Source organism: Lactuca virosa, chromosome 6, assembly GCF_052849685.1.
Source record: "Lactuca virosa cultivar CGN04683 chromosome 6, Lactuca_virosa_CGN04683_v6, whole genome shotgun sequence".
Lineage (NCBI taxonomy): Eukaryota > Viridiplantae > Streptophyta > Magnoliopsida > Asterales > Asteraceae > Lactuca > Lactuca virosa.
In genome coordinates, this window is record NC_136431.1 from 180,812,989 (window position 1) to 180,833,575 (window position 20,587).

The 20,587-nt window shown below is 37.2% G+C and overlaps 1 long non-coding RNA gene across 3 annotated transcripts in view; it reads right to left on the minus strand.

Moving 5' to 3' along the window:
- The window catches only part of LOC145122609 (uncharacterized), a 79,601-nt gene that overhangs the window by 8,017 nt on the left and 50,997 nt on the right, over positions 1-20,587 (minus strand). The window contains exon 3 of one of the 3 annotated variants that reach the window (XR_013714651.1): positions 13,766-13,963. The exons of the other annotated variants lie outside the window; for them this stretch is intronic. This is a non-coding gene — a long non-coding RNA (uncharacterized LOC145122609). Of the gene's footprint in view, positions 1-13,765; positions 13,964-20,587 lie in introns of those variants that run through there. 3 annotated transcript variants of the gene reach the window in all.

A 20,587-nucleotide genomic window follows, 5' to 3' on the forward strand; every position in this document is an offset into this window, starting at 1 on the left:
GAATTGTTATCTTAAGTTAATCATTTTTAAAGGTTGGAATTTTGTATGGCCATGTCGTGGCATTGTGTGGGCCATAATGTGGCATTGGTTGAGGAAGAATACACATCTACGCAACAACTCGATGTGGTATATAATACGCCACGACGTGGTGGCTTTTATAACACCCGTAGATTCGGGCTAAACAATTAAGATATATCAATCATTATAAATGACTTTTTTGATATAAGATTATTTAGGATAAATAATTTGACCAACGTCGTAGTATATGATCCAAGTCAGTTGCTTACTGAGTCTCACGACTCCTAACAATGCACCAACACCCAAACATCCCAATAAGACTCACGATCTGAGACCTAAGAGTCTCAGTCAAACAACTACCAGGTCCCACCCACATGAATCATACAACCATTGGTTCATGATACATCGTGACACCTTCTAACCACTAAAATGATAAGTTCATGGTACCACGCTAATCTTGTTGTCATTCCATCATTGGCCTGAAGACTCGCGACCAACACCACAAGGGTCTAAAGGTACCACAACCATCAATCCACTGACTTAAATGGACCCAATCAACACCCCTCTCAATGCTAACAAAAAACAACACACCTCATACCCTTCTATCACGCACAATTCCTTTCACAGTACAGGCTGTTACCAATGCAAAATTAGACAAAAACATGGTCATACACAACCAGCGAATGAGATAGGCGGTTGCACTCTTGCTCCAAATCAAAGTCTACTAACCAAATAAGATCCATAACAATAAATTGGGACCAAGTATTCTCATGCTATCTTACTCAGTCCACATATACCCATCATGATCACACTTAATGAACTACCACAATATCCACCTTAAAGTGAACCCATAACCAAACCCTAGATTTAATGCATTCCTTCTTCCTCACAACCTTACCCAAAGGGTGAAGTACCAGTAGATCTAACAAAATGGTGAACTTCGACCATTAATAGAAACATCCTCATGAACGAATGAAACAAGATCCCACACCTTGATTGAAATTGATCAGGTTCCACCAATACGTAACTAGCTCGAAAAAACTTCCAAAGTTATCTAGATATGCTGCTAAAACCCTGGCCGGATCAATCCAAATACCAAACCTATCGACACAACATGCCAAAAATTGGATTCTACGTAAATCATAAGCCACACCTGAAAAGCTAAACAATACCGCTCCGATGTCCGAACTCCCAATAACCAAGGACAGCTGCCAAACTCGAGCCTACTATGAAAAATACTTCCATAACCAACATTTAAGGGTACCCATACCCAGAAACCAAAAAGGTACAATGTACAGATTTTGTCAATAGGTTGACACATCCATTGACTTCCACTGATACAACTCGAAAATTCAAAGAACCTCAGCTATTGACGATGAATGAAATGACCAACGATCAAGAATGCATTGACAACTAATCCAATGATCCAATACACTACTGAACAAAACTCATGTGTAAATAAACATACCCAACTCTGAAGCTGATTTTCTGATCAACAACTGCCCAATCTAGACTATATATAGCAATTTATACAACAAAATGACAATTCCCTTAACTGATTCTCAACCTGAGCGAACCAAACACCTCTTTCTCTATTCATCAGCATTCTCAGAAGAAACCATTGGCTATAAAGAGATCTTTTTCCAACAGATTCTAGTAGCAAAGACAACTCGTGCATTCCTACGCACATATATCTTAGGGCAACTTTCCCTGCACGCCATTTTGACCAAATCTTGAACCAAAATCTCGCATACCCGAACCATAGATACTTGTGACCCCCACTTTTTAAACCACGAACTCTAACAAATCGATGACCTCCAATCAGAATACCTAGTTCTCCCCCACTTAGGGTTCAAACTACCACCAACTAACATTGCAAATAGGCCAAAACTCAAATCGACTCAACCAGATGCAAATCATACTTGATTCTTGGCATGTAAATCACAACGCAAGATGATCCTCCAGATAATGACCAACCAACCTCAAATAGGTTTCTAATCTCCTATGGAGACCCCATAAACTTCCTACGCATAATCGCCCCTAACACCAAGAATTCCTTGCAGATGCTCAAGCAATAATTATGTCGGTCTATTCACAACACCGATTCTTTATTTAGAAACAAGTGGTTTACCACACACCTCGCTTATAAATTTCCAGTAAACATTTCATGGAAAGCATCATTCATAAATTCAAGAGGCATCATTCTCATAGTCAGGATATATCAGGGAAAGCAAAAGTTATCCTTCCCAATTCACCTCCCTTTATCACCTGAAACAATCAACTCGCACCTGACTTAACTAAACTCAAAGGAAATAGATCCTTGATCTCATTTCAAGGCAATCATATAACAAAAATCTTCTTTCCGCCAAAAACCGCAGCTATCTAGATCCATGCTGAGTCTACATCGCAACTCTGAGAATCTCATGTCTTCTATCTCTTACCTACGAAAACGCAAAGTTGGAAGAACATAACCCCCTTTGTAGTTAGTGACATTCTAATCCATCAGCCAATCACTCAGCCTTCGGTTGCAACTCTCAAACTGATCATCACAATCACTTCATTCTTGAGTCTCGCGACTCAATAGCTCGATTAAGACCCTCGAGACCTCAAAATCAACTAAATCATGTAGGCTTGGACCATTCAAACCCAAACTGACATGGCCACTAAGGCTCAAACAATCACCAGACATATCCTCAACCTGAACAACCATAACCGATAAACTGGATAAAACGGGAACACATTGCAATGAATTATGTTTCCAACCTATACAATCTACCCTCAATCAGCTCCTTAGAATCCGTAAAAGTTTTCCTAGATTTGAGTATGGATTCTGTGCTTTCAGTAGTATGGGCCCTATACTACCTTTCACACCGTAATTTTCTCAAGGATCGTTCCAGATCCTCTAAGTAACTACTCGTGTCAACTACCGTCCGATCCAATCACATATACATGTTCTCAAATGAATACCTACCACTAAACAACACATCAATTCCTCTAAGGCATTTCCTAGGCTCTCTTAGGATTCTAAACTCACCCTGCCATTAGCTGTTGAAGAATCCCTACTAATATCAGTTAACTACATCATGAATACAATTACATGCAACAACCCTTAAATAATCTTTCAAATAAAAGACCCAAACCTACAACGGTTGGAGTTAGACAATATTTGCAAAATATGTCCAAGTAAATCACTCTAAAATTATTTAACCTTTACGGCATGTAACTTAACATATCCACTTAATAGTTAGATCACGTCAATATGAGTCCCAAAAAGCACAAAGCAATCAACATTCGGGCAGTAACACCGTAAAACATAAAGGCATCCTCCAACTCACTTGCTACTACGGTGCTAGGAACTCCACTAACATTGTCAGTTGCCTTATCCATGCAAACTATACACAAAACAGAATCACATAGACTGTTGAATGAATGATTCTACCATAAGCCCACAACTAGGAAAGGAACATGAAATAAGGCCAAATCAATCTTTCTAGGGCTATATGATCCTAATCGTATACAATCTTTAAAGAAAAAGCTTAGAAATAAATATCACCAACATAGATTCCAAATATAACATAGCATGCAATTCCTCCTAGGCTACAAGGCATCACAAATCAGAAAATTCTATCCAACATCTGGAATCCATACTAGCATGCAGTTCCAAAAGCTCAATCAACATGCATATACATGCATCTCTCCTAGCATTCTATCATGCAATCCTGAGAAGATCCTTAGCCTCAATCTAGCATGCAATTCTTATATAATCATACCAAAACAATAAGCATAACACATGCATGGGTATTTTGGGAAATACATACTTGAGCTTGGCTGATTGCATGCATTGCAACCCTTTTCTTAAAAAACTTTTTGCATTTTTAGAAAGATTTTAAAAATCCTCAGTTTGAGTTCAGACACACTCGAGAGTGTACCAGAATCCCTCAAACCAAGGCTCTGATACCAACATGTAATGTCCCAAAAATACCAAGAAAAATTTTAAATTTTATTATGTCAAAACCATTCATTCGTTATTCCAAAAGATGATCAGAGTAAAAGTATTCTCAAAACATCAGAGTAAAATCATAAACAATCCTTCCGGAATAATCTCCAGGGGATGCAGTACGATCAAGTCGGACCATTCCTTTTGAAACTAGAAGTATCTGAAAACATTTTAAACATAAACCGTAAGCACAAAGCTTCGTGAGTTCCTTAAAAATACCACATAACATAAAAATCAGTAGGCACCGTCCTGTAGTATGTTTCAACCCAATACATATCAATGGGCCCCATCTTGGGGTATATTTCAACCCTTTCATGCCATAGTGGGCCCCGCCCTGGATATATTTCAACCCAATAAACAAAGCTCGGCCCCCGTCTTGGGGTATATTTCAACCCGAACATGCAATAGTAGGCCCCGCCTTAGGGTTTATTTCAACCCGAGTATGAAACACATCAATCATACCATGCAAGAGTCACAATGACAGCTAGCATATACAGATCCTAGTGGGCTGACATTGGTACCTTCGACCCACGGGTACAATGAAGTGAGGAGACTCACCTCAACTACTCAACAGAAGCCCAATAACTAACTTAACATCAGAATAGGCCACCTGAAGTTCCTAATACCAAACCGAGACCAATCCTTAGTCAAATACTCCATTCTACCCAAGTTTGACCAAAAGTCAAACTGGTCAAAAAACCGACGGTCAAGGTCCACAATCTCAACAGTCAGCTTAGACAAAGTCAACATCACTTTGTGACCATTCCTTTGTCACGTCGTAAGAATGCAACGACAAGCAATCGTAACTCTGGACACCGTCACGCCGTGACATATCCTATGTCATGTCGTGAGGAGGCCAAAATCTTCATTAAGTGCTTAATCTCTTTAGACCAAGGGCCATAAGCTTAGATCTAGTTTCTAAATAGCTTTATAATGGATAAAGTTTCTAACTTTATCCATCAAGATGGTCCAAACTGTTGGATTAGGTGTCTATGCCCATAACTATAATTGGTATGTACTTGACCTAATAGTAGCATGGTCCTTTTGGGTTGCCTTAACCAGAGCAATTTGATAGGATAAATATTTCAGAAAGAGGTTATTTGTGATTTATTAATATATTATAAAAATAATATATTAATTGAGAAATCATATTATTTAATTGGTATTGGTCAAGAATTAATTTGAAATTAATTTAGTGATCAAAAGAGACTAATTAAGTTAATGGGGACTTATTAAGTAAATCAGTAATACATATAGTTTAGGCTAATGATCCATGTTGATTAGGATGGACTAATTTTATGTGGGAGTCCATGAAGAGTTAGTCCAAAGGGCTTATCATATGGATTATTGCACTAAAGGCCCAAGGAAGTGAATTAGGGTTTACAAGTGAAACCCTAGAAATTCCACACTATAAATGTAACCCCTAGCATCACCAAAAAAGGCTCCTAAGAGTTCCAAGAAGAACCCTAGCCATTTTCGTGCCCCATAGCCTCTCTCTTATTATCCTTCATTTGCTTATGGTGTTTTGTGACACATTTGAGGCATCACACTTGAGGTGCTAAGCTCTTGTAAGGCCGAGTTCAACAAGCTACAACAAAGAGGTATCCATCTAACTCGGTTTTATGTTTCAAATATCAATGTTGTATGCTAGTTAGGTTTCATGCTTTGGAAAAAGAAAATTGCCTCTATAACTAGAGAAAACTTAGATCGAAAGCATTAGGGTTGTATGTGCACCATAGGGATGTTATAATGCTCAAGACCCATCAGTGGTATCAAAGCCTTGGGTGTTTTCTGTTATATTGATGCATTGTTTGATTTTCAAAGCTAAAAAAATGTCATTTTTGGCGACTGACTGCTGGACTCGTCGAGTCCCATAAGGGAACTCGACGAGTTGGATCATATGTGATGAACTCGTCGAGTCTATGCCATGAACTCGACGAGTAGGATCCCCTGTTTGCAATTTTTCGAGTTTTTGGCTAGAATTGGATTAGGATCAATACCATAAACTGTTTTATATCATAAAATCTGATTTTTCTGATAGGTAGTGACTATCCTCATCCAGTTAAAAGATAACTTTTCAAACTTTAACATAATTACTAGATTATATGATAAGCTAATTATTTGTATTATTTGTTTTGAAATTATCTTGCTATATGAGTTGAATTAGATCAAATTGGTAAATGATAAAAATATGTGATTATTTTACTTGTTTAAAATTTGATCTAAATGGCCTTGAAGAGTGAAAAAACTTGCCATCAAGTTTTGGAATCCAAAAGGTTTTGAAGAGTTTCAAAACCTGCCCTCAAATTTTGGAATTTAAAAGGTCACATTTATGAAACATTAAAATTTTAAAATTCAAAGGTTTTGAAGAGTTTAAAACTTGCCCTCAAGTTTTGGAATTTGAAAAGTCTCATTTATGAAATATTAAATTCTAAAACCCTAGTAATTTGAAAGGGTTCAAAAATGCACCTATTGGTTTTGTAACTTAAAATTTAATTAAGTAACCATAATTTTGAAATCTTAAATTTAGAATCTTGATATTTTGAATAGTTCAGATTACACCCTTATGGTTTTATTAAGTTAATTAAGTGTTTAATTAAAAGAGAGAATTAATAAATCCATAATGACATGGTTTAAGTTTAATTAAATTAAAAGTCTAATTTATTAATAGATTAAACCACTTAGTATTTTAAATGTGTAAAATACACTCTTATACTGTATAAAATTAAAAGTCTAATATATTATATATGTATAAGTAAAAGTCAGTCTTACCGTTAGTAGGCCTCATTCACGAAACTGGTCTATAAGGGGGTATAAGGAAATTACCTATAAAATGGTGATTGAATGGGCGTCCACTCTCACCCACCGCTTCCTTGACTAGTGGAGGGTCGTTAGCCGAATGGGTAAGATAGGACACAAACTTCCATTATAAGTATAGTGAAATACCAAGTAACTAAATGTTTTATAAATTCCCAATCTTAGTTACTTAGGAAAAATGTGAATTTGGTGCTAATCCATGAAATTGCACATTGTACCTTGTTGGTCGTTAGTGGAGTGTGTGTGGTTAACCAGCACACTAATATGAGACTAATGAAGGATGGAAATGGGTAGCTCGTGAATTATCATTGATCAATGGAGCTTGTGCGGTTAACCGAAACATTTATTAGGTGATTAATGACTTCGAGAGTACCAAGCTAATTTGCATGGTTATTCACACCTTGTTTGTGATCCTCGGTATCCCAGTCACAAACTTGAAGGGCATAATCGAGATTAAACATGTCATTGAAAAGTTCAACGAATCTCAAAAGATCTAGGAGTTTCATTTAAAAACCTAATTCATTCAAAATTTCGTTTTCATCATTTACCTACCAACAAATAGTTTACAATTGGATTACGACATCTCCCTTCCAAATTATGAATTATTGTGTTGGGTCCTAGCCTTGATATTTCATTTGGGTGTTATATTATGGACTAAATCAACTAACTTCAATTTCTCCCTTTTAGATGTCTAGTTCAGACAACTATGGTCTTCCTTATCCTTTTGGAAAAGGCTTTCCATTTGAAGATGATATTCCACATGATGATTGAGGTGATAGATCAATCCCTTCTTCGTGCTTTAGTGGAACTTCTTTTCCTCCACCTCCTCCAATTATTCTCCCTGACCCACATGTTCGTCGACTTGAAAATTTCAAGGTCACTCAGGCCATATTGACAAGCAAACACAAAGATGGAAAATCTATATGTGCTCACATCTTGGAGATGAAGTTGCATAGTGATAGTCTGGGAATGTTGGGTGTCGTTTTCCCGAGGAAGTTGGCTGTTGATTTGGTTCTTCAATCACTTCCCGAGTACTATGGTCAGTTTGTTAAAGACTACTACATGACAGATCACAACGTGACCCTTATTGATCTAACATATTTGCTAATTGTTGTTGAATCAACAATGATTTGGCGCACTGGTAAAGCAAATTTGATTGGAAGATCTGCATCTCAAATTTCCATGGAACCTAGCGATTGCAAAGGCGATAGTCCAGAAATGTTTTCTTCTCCTAAGGGAGAGAAATTAGCTATGGTCAAAAAGTTTTATCATAAGAGTAAGGCCGAGTCTGAGATAATCCCATGCGTCATTCCGAAAGAGTCTGTTTGTTTCTATTGCCAAGCGAAGGGGCACTGGATGCGAAGCTGCCGTATCTACCTGAAAGATCGTAAGGATGGTAAAGTCAAATTGTATGACTCGACTTTATGTAAATCCGCTATCTAACTCTATTAATTTCCTATTTATAGATTCTTAATACATGATGTGATAAGATTGCATTTAGATGTTTTTGTAGGATTAAAGAAAAGAAATGAAGCTTAAAGGAAGAGTAAGTTGAGTCTGGTTGCGAAGAGATGGATTTCGATTACATGGTTCGATGATCAGATTTTTGAGCTGCTGCTTGGGAGCTATTATAGACTGCTTTGGAATATTTAGTAACATAATTTTCATTTGAATTTGCATTGTAAGGACAAGTTTTCTGCATTTTATAAATAAAGAAATTTTTGATTTTATCTTATTTCATGTTTCCTTGCAATGACATCTGTGAAAATTGTTGTTTGTATGTTTCTATTGATAGCTATAGTTTGATTCTTAGTTATATCGATTGTGGTAGTGTTGTAATTTTCTAAGTAAGGAAAGATTCTCATCGCCTATGTTTCAATTGGACAGAAACATGGAATCATGTGATTTGAATTATATGATGTATGAAAATCTTGGTACTTGGGAAAATTGAGACTAATTCCTTGTTTACATATGTATGTAAGTCAAGTGAAAGATGAAAGGATCTAGTATACATTGATGTGCACTAGTCAGATCCACCACAAAGAATGATAAAGACTATTCATCATGATTTAATAATGGTTTAGTAAATATGGTTATGCTTACAAGTTTAAGTGTAATTCTAATACCTTGAAAAGTTTCAATGTATAACAAAACGAATAGGAAGAATAAATTAGGCAGAAAGATAAAAGTTTCTCCAGACTGAAAGGAAAGAAGAAGTACTTTAGTATCGTGTTTTATGATCATCCTAATGATTATGGAACCATATCACGATTGATCCTATAAGGACACCTTAGTACATTTGTGTGGCTAAGAAGAGGAATCAAGAATTGTTAAAATGGTTAAATCAATTAAGGTGAGTCATACTTCGTTCCAAAATTGAGTCTTAGAGTCATACTCCAAGATTGTGACTTGAGTGACATATCTTAAGCAGGTTTATAACACCTCATACAATGTGGAGTAGAAATGTTTCTTGTTCTTGTTTATTTGTAATTGGTAGTTGTGATGTCTTGGATAAGACAAAGACCAACTGAGACCAATTATATGAAGTGTCATTCTTGAAAAGAATTTGCGCTAACTCTTGAATATTTGTCTGTCAAGAAATGTTTCTTGAGAAGAGAATCTAATATGTCAAGAGGTCAGTGGGGTCTTAAAGATCTTGAAAAGTTTCAAGAACTAATCAAGAGTAAACCTATTGTTAATCGCTAGCGCACGCCTTAAGGTTCGTAACCGACATATTCTTGTTTTTGTGCCCATTCCAGTTAAATTTAACTATGATTGTGAGTTCTATGAGTTCTCAATTTTTTGCATAAGGCAAATCAGTTTGATCAATGAAAGTTCATGATCTGTAATGGTGAACTACTCAACAACTTGGAAGACATGGTAGGCCCGTGTGCTGCTAAGTGGCAGGAAATCAAGATTGAACAAGTTCATTTCATATGAGTTTGAATAAGAACACATACACCATAAAATCTAAGTGACATATGGTCTCTCTCCATTTCATAAAAGGATTGTGAGGAAACAATTTCACTAAGTAGATTTAAAGAGATATCAGTTTTGTTAATTGCATTCTCGAATTCGATTATGATTACGACATCCCTATTCATAGTTCGAATTATGAGAAATGGCAAAGAGTTTAAACATTCGGGACTTATTGCTTTAAGTTCTGGAATAGTTTAGACACACAAATGAGATATCCAAGGAAAGGTGTATGAGTTTGAGAAGCCAAGATAAAGTTTTATCGAAGCATCTTGTATCAGAAATCTGAACTTTGGTAAGAAAGTCAATAAGTATTGATTTCTAGAGGTCCAGCTGATTTCTGGATACATGTCAAAGCTAGTGGGACCATAAGTGTTATGGTAAGAAGGACAAAATTATTGTGCTAGTGGGAGCATAAGTGTTGCAAGTTAGCAATGCTATTTATAGGAAACATAGTTTTGATTTGCAAATTTGTAGAGTTTGAAAAGTTGTTTCGCTATAGTCTAAGGGAGAGGAACTCATACTTCATTTCAAATCTAAAAGTTTAGATTGAAATTTTAATTTAGTCATGGATATATATATATATATATATATATATATATATATATATATATATATATATATATATGAAAGTAATGTTGAAATGTTTCAACATTGAGAATTCTATATATGGAACATTATAGCAAGAGACTAGTCAAGTATCATGTCTTTATGTAAGATATTATGAATCGTATCTAATATGCGTCGGGTATAGGATCGATTGCATATGATTTAATATTCACGTGTTCTACTTTTCTAAATGCCTAAGGCATTAAGAGGGAATAAGGACTGGCACTGGATATGACTAAAGTAGTCAAACAACTATCAAAGACGATCTAAGGTTCGTTCGCGATTGGTTGCTTGCGGGTAGGTGGAAGTATAGTAATAGATGGACCATATTGATATGATTCTGACTAGATAAGATTCTATTTAGAATGGATAGTCATATGGAAAATATGGAAATGTTTCTATAATGGGAGTTGTATATTAAAAATCTATGTGTAGGTTAGAAAATTTTATGCAAGAAAGATGTTCAAGGAATGTACTTTGAATGTGAGGCTTCATTTCAGTGAAATTGTTCTATAACAAAGCTCCAATGGAATGTTTTGTAATATCATTGGCAAAGTCTTTATGACTTTGGTGCCTTTTCATTACAAAAGTATCATTGCATGATAGTTTAGAATCTAACACATTCTAATAGTGGAAGAATTTGATATTCTTACACTTATGATAAGGGTTTCGAATTGTGAAATAAGCATCATTGGAAATGTGTTCAGTTGATCTATTCCACAAAGTAAGGACCATAGGCAAAACATAGTGTGCATGTTTGGAGCATGGGATAACTATTTTTTTAATTCAAGTATTAAGTTGATTAGTCGAAATATTATACAATGAATAATGTGTAATCAATATGTTGATTAAATAATGAATGTTTTATTTATACTCAAAAGTTTGAGACCATATTGGATTAGGTTATTCTTGTGTTTCACTTCGCATGTTTTACTTCCCGAATAATAGGATTATTCAAACATCCATAGTCAATCATACTTTGGGAGTAAGTAATGAGGTAAGACTATCATGAATCAGAATGTAGATTGTCTAAGTGTTTAGACATAGCACAAGTTTGCTGTAGTGTTCATGAGTACTCTTGTAATAAGATTTGAGTATTGGATTAAACCCACACTCACGTAAATCATTTCATGGATTTCATCACGAGTGATTGTGAGACGATAATATCTTATATTCTTGAAATGGATACATATGATTTGTTGTTTATGAGTCGGTTGCGCATTGATAATACATAAACGCATCAGTAACTTGATGTTATAAAACATATTGTTGTGTGTGATTCGATAAGTAAATAGTACAAGCATATGAGTCGAAGTTTATCTGTTCCTTATACCTAAAGTGGAATAAAAGCGATAACCATGGGCCCCTCGATGATTTAGTGATAACATCCTAAGAGCTTGGCCAAGCCTGGACTAAGTTAATGTGTTGAATTGTAGTCTATTGTCAGTCGTCATAAATCGGAAATTGGGAAACAACACATTGCCAGATAGAGTGATTATAATCCATGTCTCAGTCCATACGATATCTTTAAGAATGGAGGAATATTTGATCCCTTATCTAAAGGACGCATTACTGATAAGATTAGAGTTCAACAACGACTTTTGAGAGCTACGATTTCTAATCGGATTCTGTAGTCGTACTTGCAATAATAGTTATTAGATATGTCCAAGTGGGAGACTGTTGGATTAGGAGTCTAAGCCCATAACTATAATTGGTATGTACTTGGCCCGATAGTAGCATGGTACTTTTGGGTTGCCTTCACCGGAGCAATTTGATAGGATGGATATTTGAGAAAGAGATTATTTGTGATTTATTAATATATTATCAGAATAATACATTAATTGAGAAATCATATTATTTAATTGGTATTGATCAAGAATTAATTTGGAATTAATTTAGTGATCAAAAGATACTGATTAAACTAACGGGGATTGATTAAGTATATCAGTAATACATATAGTTTGAGCTAATGATCCATGTTGATTAGGATGGACAAATTTTATGTGGCAGTCCAAAAAGAGTTAGTCCAAAGGGATTATCATATGGATTATTGAACTAAAGGCCCAAGGAAGTGAATTATGGTTTACAAGTGAAGCCCTAGGAATTCCACACTATAAATGTAACCCCTAGCATCACCAAAAAGGCCCCTAAGAGTTCCAAGAAGAACCCTAGCCGTTTTTGGTGCCTCCTAGCCTCTCTCTCATTATCCTCCATTTGCTTATGGTGTTTTGTGACACATTTGAGGCATCACACTTGAGGTGATAAGCTATTGTAAGGCCAAGTTCTACAAGCTACAACAAAGAGGTAATCATCTAACTCGGTTTTATGTTTCAAGTATCAATGTTGTATGCTAGTTAGGCTTCATGCTTTGGAAAAACAAAATTGCATGTATAAATATAGAAAACTTAGATCCAAAGCATTAGGGTTGTATATGCATCATATGGATGTTATAATGCTCAAAACCCATTACAAACAACCAAGATATAGTCTCTAAGTCTCAAAGGGACCAAGAATGCATCTTTCTCAGCTAAATCTATTAAGTCCAAGTCTCCAAACTTCAGATCCGAGTCAACATAATGTTTAGATGGATAAAGTTTCCAACTCTATCCATAATAATGTCTCAAGCTTTCAAGATCTAAACTTTAATACACCAAAATGGCCTAAATGACTAAAATAACTTGCATGGCTGAAATGGAAGGCAAAAGATCAAAACTTTCCTAGTCCATGAGGTCCAAGGAAAATTCTAAACTTGATCAAAAGGTGTTGAAGTCCATATCCAAAACATATAATGTTCTTAGGACCTTGGAGAGTAATAAAGTTGCAAACTTTATTCCCAACTCTCACTCAAAACTCATTAAAATGGAACAAAACAGTAAATACACTTAGATTCAAAGATGAAATGCAATAAAGCTTGGAACTTTATAACTTACAATGGTCTAGAAGGTGGATGAAAGTTGAGATCTTCAATTGTCAAGCTTCAAGGATCAATCATGCATGAAAACATTGCTCCAAAACTCCAAAAATGGATGAGAAAGGAGATGGGAGGCACAAATCTTGAAAATGGAGATTCAGCTTTCTCCCAAGAGGTTCTAGATATGATGGAGGCTTAAAAAATACCCTAAAACATGAATCCTTACATTTAAATACCTTGAAAACCCTAAAAATTTTGTGGTCTTTGGGCTACACAGTTCTCATGTCGTGAGAATATATTCTCACCTCGTTAGCACTCTCACATTGTGAGAATTACTTCTCACCTCGAGAAACGGGATTTCACCTAATTTCACTCTAACTTCAAACAACATAACTTCTTCATTTCAACTCTATTTTCGACGATCTTTATATCCACAAAAAGGTATTGACAAGCCCCATTGTAACATTTATAAAATCATGAAAATTTTAAAATTTTAAAAACCAAATCAAAATCGCAAATTGTTTACAACATAGTTTTCAAAACATGTTCTATATTAGAGTTTCCCAAAATCATAAGTCCAAAACATGAGGATGTGTATGGTCACGCCTTCGCCTTCCCGCGATCCTCTGAAGTACCTGAAACATAACCCAAAATTGTAAGCTAACGCTTAGTGAGTTCCCCCAAAGTACCAACACAACACATAATCGTAATAACAACAGCTAATAGCATGCATACAGAGCCTTCAGTCTAACTGGAACGTCGCAACGACCTACAGTCTATGTGGTATGCTCACAGAACCTTGAGCATGACTGGTATGCCTCACCGGGCCTTCAGCCTATATGGAACATTCTCCAGGACTTCATCATGACTGGTACGCCCCTTTGGCCTGCAGTCTATATGGGACACCCAAGGTCTCTTGGCCTTCAGCACGAAAAAGGACCACCTGAACCCAACATACCATCACATACCAACATATACCATATCAAACCCTAGCTATCATATACAGACAGTCATACAGATCTAACAGATCACTAAGCATAACATCATCCTATATACCAATATATAGATCTAACAGATCATTACGACATACAATGATGCGATAAATTAGGATAACAATCCAAAGGGCTGGCCTTGGTGCCTTCAACCCAAAAGTACAATAAGGAAAACTCACCTCGCACATCCGAATAGGTAGTAGAAAAGAATATTGCTCCACGAGTCAACTCTGCAGGTCTCCTACACATAGGTAGAGACTCAGACCTTAGGCTTGATAATAAAATACCCAAAATGCCCTTAAGGTCAAAGTAGGTCAAATGTCAACAGAAAGTCAACAGTCAACGAAAATTCAACCCAGATGAGTATGCCCAGCATAATCAGCTCCTACGCCTCGTGTACTCAACCCTTGACCAAAAACGGGCATTTGACCACCTACGCCTAGCGTACGCAATGGAACGCCCAACATACGCGACAGTCATGCAAAAACTTCCATTAGGTGCTTAATTAAAGAAGTCCAACGTCCAAAATCCAGATCCAAGCCTAAAAAGGTGTTCCAAACCATAAAGTTTCCAACTTTATGGTTATGCATTCCTTAATAAGTCCAAAAACCAAAACCTTAGTTTGTCTTAACCACTTAAGAATCCTACAACTTGCATGCAAACACCAAATGAGTCAAGATAGCATTTTTATGACTTAATGCACCTCAAATCTTCTGAAAAGGACACCTCCTTTGGTCATAGAGTATCTCATACTCATTAAGTCCAAGAAAAAGGGACTAAAAACTCATAAATCTTCACATGACAAGATCTTAAGGAAGTACAACTCAAGATCAAAGCTTTATACCTTATGTAGTTTCCCGAGGAAGCAAAAATCTCAGATCTACAAGCTTGCTTCTACCCAAGGCTCCTCAATGAATCTTCTTTCTTCCTTCAAATCACCAAAAACACACACTTAAGCTCAAAACACACACTCAAGGGTGTGCTGATGTATGCCCAACATACTAGGGTGTGCCCTAGTATGCTAAGCGTACACACGTACACATGGCATACAACCATTCCTCCAATATTACAATTATGTCACTAAGGATTACAATGGACATTTCCTTCTACTTAGGGACCAAAACGCGATATGATAAGATTATAAGCTTGAATTTTGTAGTACCTGAACACCGAGATGTTACAATTCTCCCCCACTTGATCTAGACTTCGTCCTCGAAGTCTGCTGCGGCGAATAGCTCTGGATAATGTTCCCACATCTCAGCCTCTGGCTCCCAGGTCCACTCGGAGCCCCTCCGATGCTGCCACTGCACCCTGACCAAATGTATTTCCTTGTTGTGCAAGACCTTCATCTTTCTTTCCACAATAGCCACTGGTCTCTCAACATAGTTTAGGAAATCATGGACCTGAATACCATCCAAGGAAACCACCGCATCCTCATCCATTACGCACTTTTGCAGCTGCAAAACATGGAAAGTGTTGTGGATCTGATTGAGCTCCTCAGGTAGCTCCAACCTGTAAGCACCCCTGCCAACCCTAGCAATCACCCAAAACGGACCAATATAATGGGGAGCTAACTTCCCCCTATTCCTGAAGTGTATCACACCTTTCCAAGGTGAGACATTTAGTAATACCATATTGCCGACCTGAAATTCCAACTCGGATCGACGCCCGTTGGAATAGCTCTTCTGCCGATTCTGAGCCGTCTGCAGTCTCTGCCTAATCTGTTGAAGAAGCTTCATGGTCTGAAGGACTACTTCGGTCCTTCCCATAACCCTGTGACCAACCTCGCCCCAACAAACCGGGGTGTGACATCTCCGCCCATACAAGAGCTCAAAAGGTGGAGCACCGATGTTGGAGTAATAACTGTTATTGTAGGATAACTCCGCGAGAGGTAGGTAGGAGTCCCAACTCCCACCAAAATCGATAACATAGGCCCGTAACATGTCCTCAAGGTTTTGTATCATCTGCTCGGTCTGGTCGTCGATTTAGGGATGATAAGCAATGCTTAAGTGCAACCTCGTGTGTAGTGGTGCTGATTATGATGAAAAATGCGGAATTGATTAGATCTAGTGAATTATCATACAAATCATGAACACATGGAGTAAATAAATCTGGTTTAAGCTCTCATTAGTTTTAGATAGAAATATTACAAATGGGTTTGCAATTTCTCTCTCTAAAACCAGCACTCTAAAATGATTATTACATAAATGAGTGTCACTCACTTCCTATTTATAGGAAAGACAACTCATTACACAATACAAGAGGGTAAAAACAAAATACATCCAAGCGTGAATTTGCAACCTAACATTCTCCCCTTCAAAGTTAGGATTGGATGTCCCGACTTCAATATCCAACGAGTTCGCGCTATCAAGACCAACTCCCCCTCTAAATGATATCTGCCTTCAAATCCGCAAATGAATACACGAAGCTTCGAATGCCCACTCTTCATTCTCCCCCTTTTTATAATCAAAAAATGATTATAAAACCCATTAAGGGTGAGAAGCACCCGAGGAATAATCTTCACAATACTCCCCTTGATATGTGCCAAAAATGAAACCTCGAAAAACTTGCATGGAAAAACAATCACAAAAAAAGTCACGGAAAATTTCCAAATTTGTAAAATTTTTTGACTTTTAGGTGAGGGTTGCAAGAATTTCTAGAATCCGGGTAAAAACTCTCAATTTCAGAATTCTACAGGGACCCATTGCGCCAAAAAAGCCTATAATACGAAACACTCCCCCAATTGTGAAACTGGGTCTAAAGCATTAAGTCACATTTACTGCAGGGACCGAGCTTGATACTTCTTCCCATTTCTTAGAAAATTACCCCAATGTCGATATTGGGTAATTTCTTCCAAGTCTTTGAAACATCAGGGATGCGAAACGAAAAGTCTGTATTTAACTCAAACTTTTATCTCAATATCGAATATGTTCTAAACTGCGAGTTCTTTGAAAGACAAGGGATGTTGTTGGGTCAAAAATATGGTTTATACTTTGATTTTCTAGGAAAATGTATTTTTTTGTAATGTTTTATGAGTTTACGGTTAGGTTTACGGCCAGGGAGGTGTTTACGACCGTAAACAGGTTTACTGCCGTAAACCCATTCACGGCCCATGTTCACCAAGCCCATGTTTCTCATGTATAAATATAGGTGTAAGGGTGAGGAGTAGATTGATGAGAAAGAATAGAGGAGCTTAAGTGTATGCATTTGAAGGTGTTCTAGAGAGAGAGAAAAGAGAGTGTATGTTAGTGTGTGTGTGTGTGTGTGTGTGAATCTTGTATCCGGATCCTCATTCATATCAATGCATACAAGATTCATCATCTTCTTCTTCTCCTTCTCTTCTATTTGATCTGACGTCATCCGTTTGATTGAGATTCCGAACCATCAAACGGATCTGATTGATACTCAAGCATTTTGGGGACTTACAATTGGTATCAGAGTTTGGATTGTATCAGTCAATTTTGTCAGATCTGGAGCTTATTTGATTTTATTTTTGAAGGATTCTTGCGTTTTTGGATAGATCTCTGAAAATTAGGGGGGTTGTTCTATCAAAACGAGTTTTTGATCGAGTTTTGGAGCAAAAAGGGGTGAAAAACGCTGTTTTTCACGAAATTTGCGAAGAGGTTACAGCCAGAAACAGTTTACGGCCGGAGTTTACGGTCGGCGGTTTGCGGTCGCCGGAGTTTACGGCCGGCGGTTTGCGGTCGCCGGAGTTTGCGGCCGGCGGTTTACGGCTGCGGTTTGCGGCTCGGAGTGGCTCGGTGTTTGTGGCTCGGACGATTGCGGCCTCGGCTCGGTATTGCGACTCGGTGAACGGCTTGGGAAGTCGGCTCAGCAGCAGCAAGCCTTGCAGCAACATCTTATTAAAAAAATAGAAGCGGAATTAGAGGTGCCGGGGTTCGAACCCGTGTCCTCAGGTTCTTCAACAAACGCGCCTTACCAGTTGATCTACCAAGCATCTTGTTCCATTCCTTCCGTTTTTAATTGAAAAACTCTCATTTTCGAACCCAATTTCGCAAATTGACACTTTTAGCCCAAAAATTCAATTTCTTTTATTTTAAAATTCTATTTTCAACCAAAAATTTTAGTTTTTAAATTTTGACTTTTATTTTTGACTTTTTATTTAAAATTTTGACTTTGACTTTTAAAGTTTGACCTTTGACTCTAAACTTTGACTTTCTCGTTTAACTTTTAATTTTTCAAATTTAGCTTTTCGGTTTGACTTTTAAGTTTGACTTTTCAAGTTTAACATTTGAGTTTGACTTTTTAAAATTGACTTTTGAGGTTTGTAGTCAAAGGGTTTGATTTTTAAGTTTGATTTTGGCTTCTAGTTGTGATTTTAATGGCTTTTGAGGTCTACGAGGGAATTGAAGACATGAAAGAAAGTCGTCAGGATATGTTAAGACAAAATTTCAACATGTTCAATTATATCCCTCGAGAAACACTGGAAGCTCAGTTACAGCGATTTACTACACTTACTACTGAGATGAATATAGCTGGGATCTTCTTAACTAAATCTGAGATAAACAAAAAGCTACTAAATTCACTTTTGAAATCGTGGGATATGAACGTGGCTGTCATCAAGAAGACAAAAGATCTCAATCATATTAGTCTTGCTGTTGTAATTGAAGAACTTAACGCTTTGAAGTGTGGAAAAACAATGAGTTCCGCACACATCCCGGTCAATGGAGTTTCATGTACTCCATCTTGTGAAGATACGATTAAAATTCTTCTTGAACATAATGATTTGATAAAAAGAGAAGTTGAAGACCTGAGATATGAAGGATATAAACTCAGGAAAGGACAGAAACCCCTAAAGGCTGAATTAGAAGTAAAAACCAAAGACTTTAGGAAGCTTCAAGAAGACTATAGCAACAAATGTGAAAATTATGACTATGTTAAGAGAGAACTTACTGAATTAACTGCTGAGCTTGACACATTAAAAGGCAAATTTGAAACTGGAGATTTTGATTTTAAAAAATTTGATGTGTCAAGCGAAGTAGTTGCAAACATGATAGACCATTGTCTGCAATTTAAAAATAACCAACAAAAAGGTCTAGGGTATGACACCTTTCAATCATAACTACACATCCATCCCTATGACACAGGAAGAAATTGACAAGGAGGCACATCTTTATTATGGAAAACCATCTGGATTTGTGTCAGGAGGTATGCAGGTTGAAGATTCTAATGTTTTTACTTCATGTGCAGGTAAAGTAGCAGAGGATGAGAACAAAGAGAATACCATTGAACAAACCAACATCTCCTTGAACTCTGAATATGTTGCTTCGAACTCAGCTGCTTCTGATCAACCTACTGTTGAGAAATACAGGCCACCAATTCCAGTGAAACAGAGTGCCTGTTGTAACTGTGCTTGTGGGAACAATAAGAGACAAGGCAAGGACACGCCACTAGGGGCAGGAAGAAACAATTTCCCAGTGAAGAAAAAGACTTGTTTTCACTGTGGAACACCTGGTCACATTGCCCAAAACTGTCCAAATCGTGCATACGTTCCCTACTACGCACAAGGATGGCAGAACGCGCCAAGAGGGAGATACTTCAAAAGAAACCCCTCAAGGTCATGTTCAAATAATGACGACTGAAATGCCATGAAGGACAAGAACTCAATCTCCAAGGCCAAGAATCCAAATCCCAAAGGCAAAAAGGGAATGCCGGCCAAGAAGCCAAATCCAAGAGATGCTCCTGTGAAGCCAAAATCAAAATCATCTCAACGGCCGACATCAAGTACTGAGCCACCGATCAGATCGAAAAAGAAATGGGTTAAACCCAACTACAAATGGGTTAAACCCAACTACAAATGGGTTCCGAAGTCTTAATCTCCCAAATCAACAAATGACTCTAATATTTCATCATCTTCTGTTTATGATAAACAGGAGATGTCATGGGAGAGAGTACCCTGCAATAATGACAAAGGTCGACCTAGTTTCAAAATGGACTGGGATTGTAACATCCTGAAATTCAGGTACAACTAATTAACTCTTCTTTTTATTCAAAGTGTCAAGTTTAGCCCATAGAGGAAAATTGTGGCAAGTGAGTACGCTGGGCGTACTCTAGAGTACGCTGTGCGTACTCATGCGCTTTATTTGGACGCGGAGTCGCTCAGGTACGCTGGGCGTACCCATAGTTACGCTGGGCGTACCCGGCCCAGGTGCAAAACCCTAATCTGACTTGTGCCCTATATATTGGATGCTAAGGCTCATTTCTCAGCCTCCATAACAGTGAGTAAAACCCTAAGGGAGAACCCTC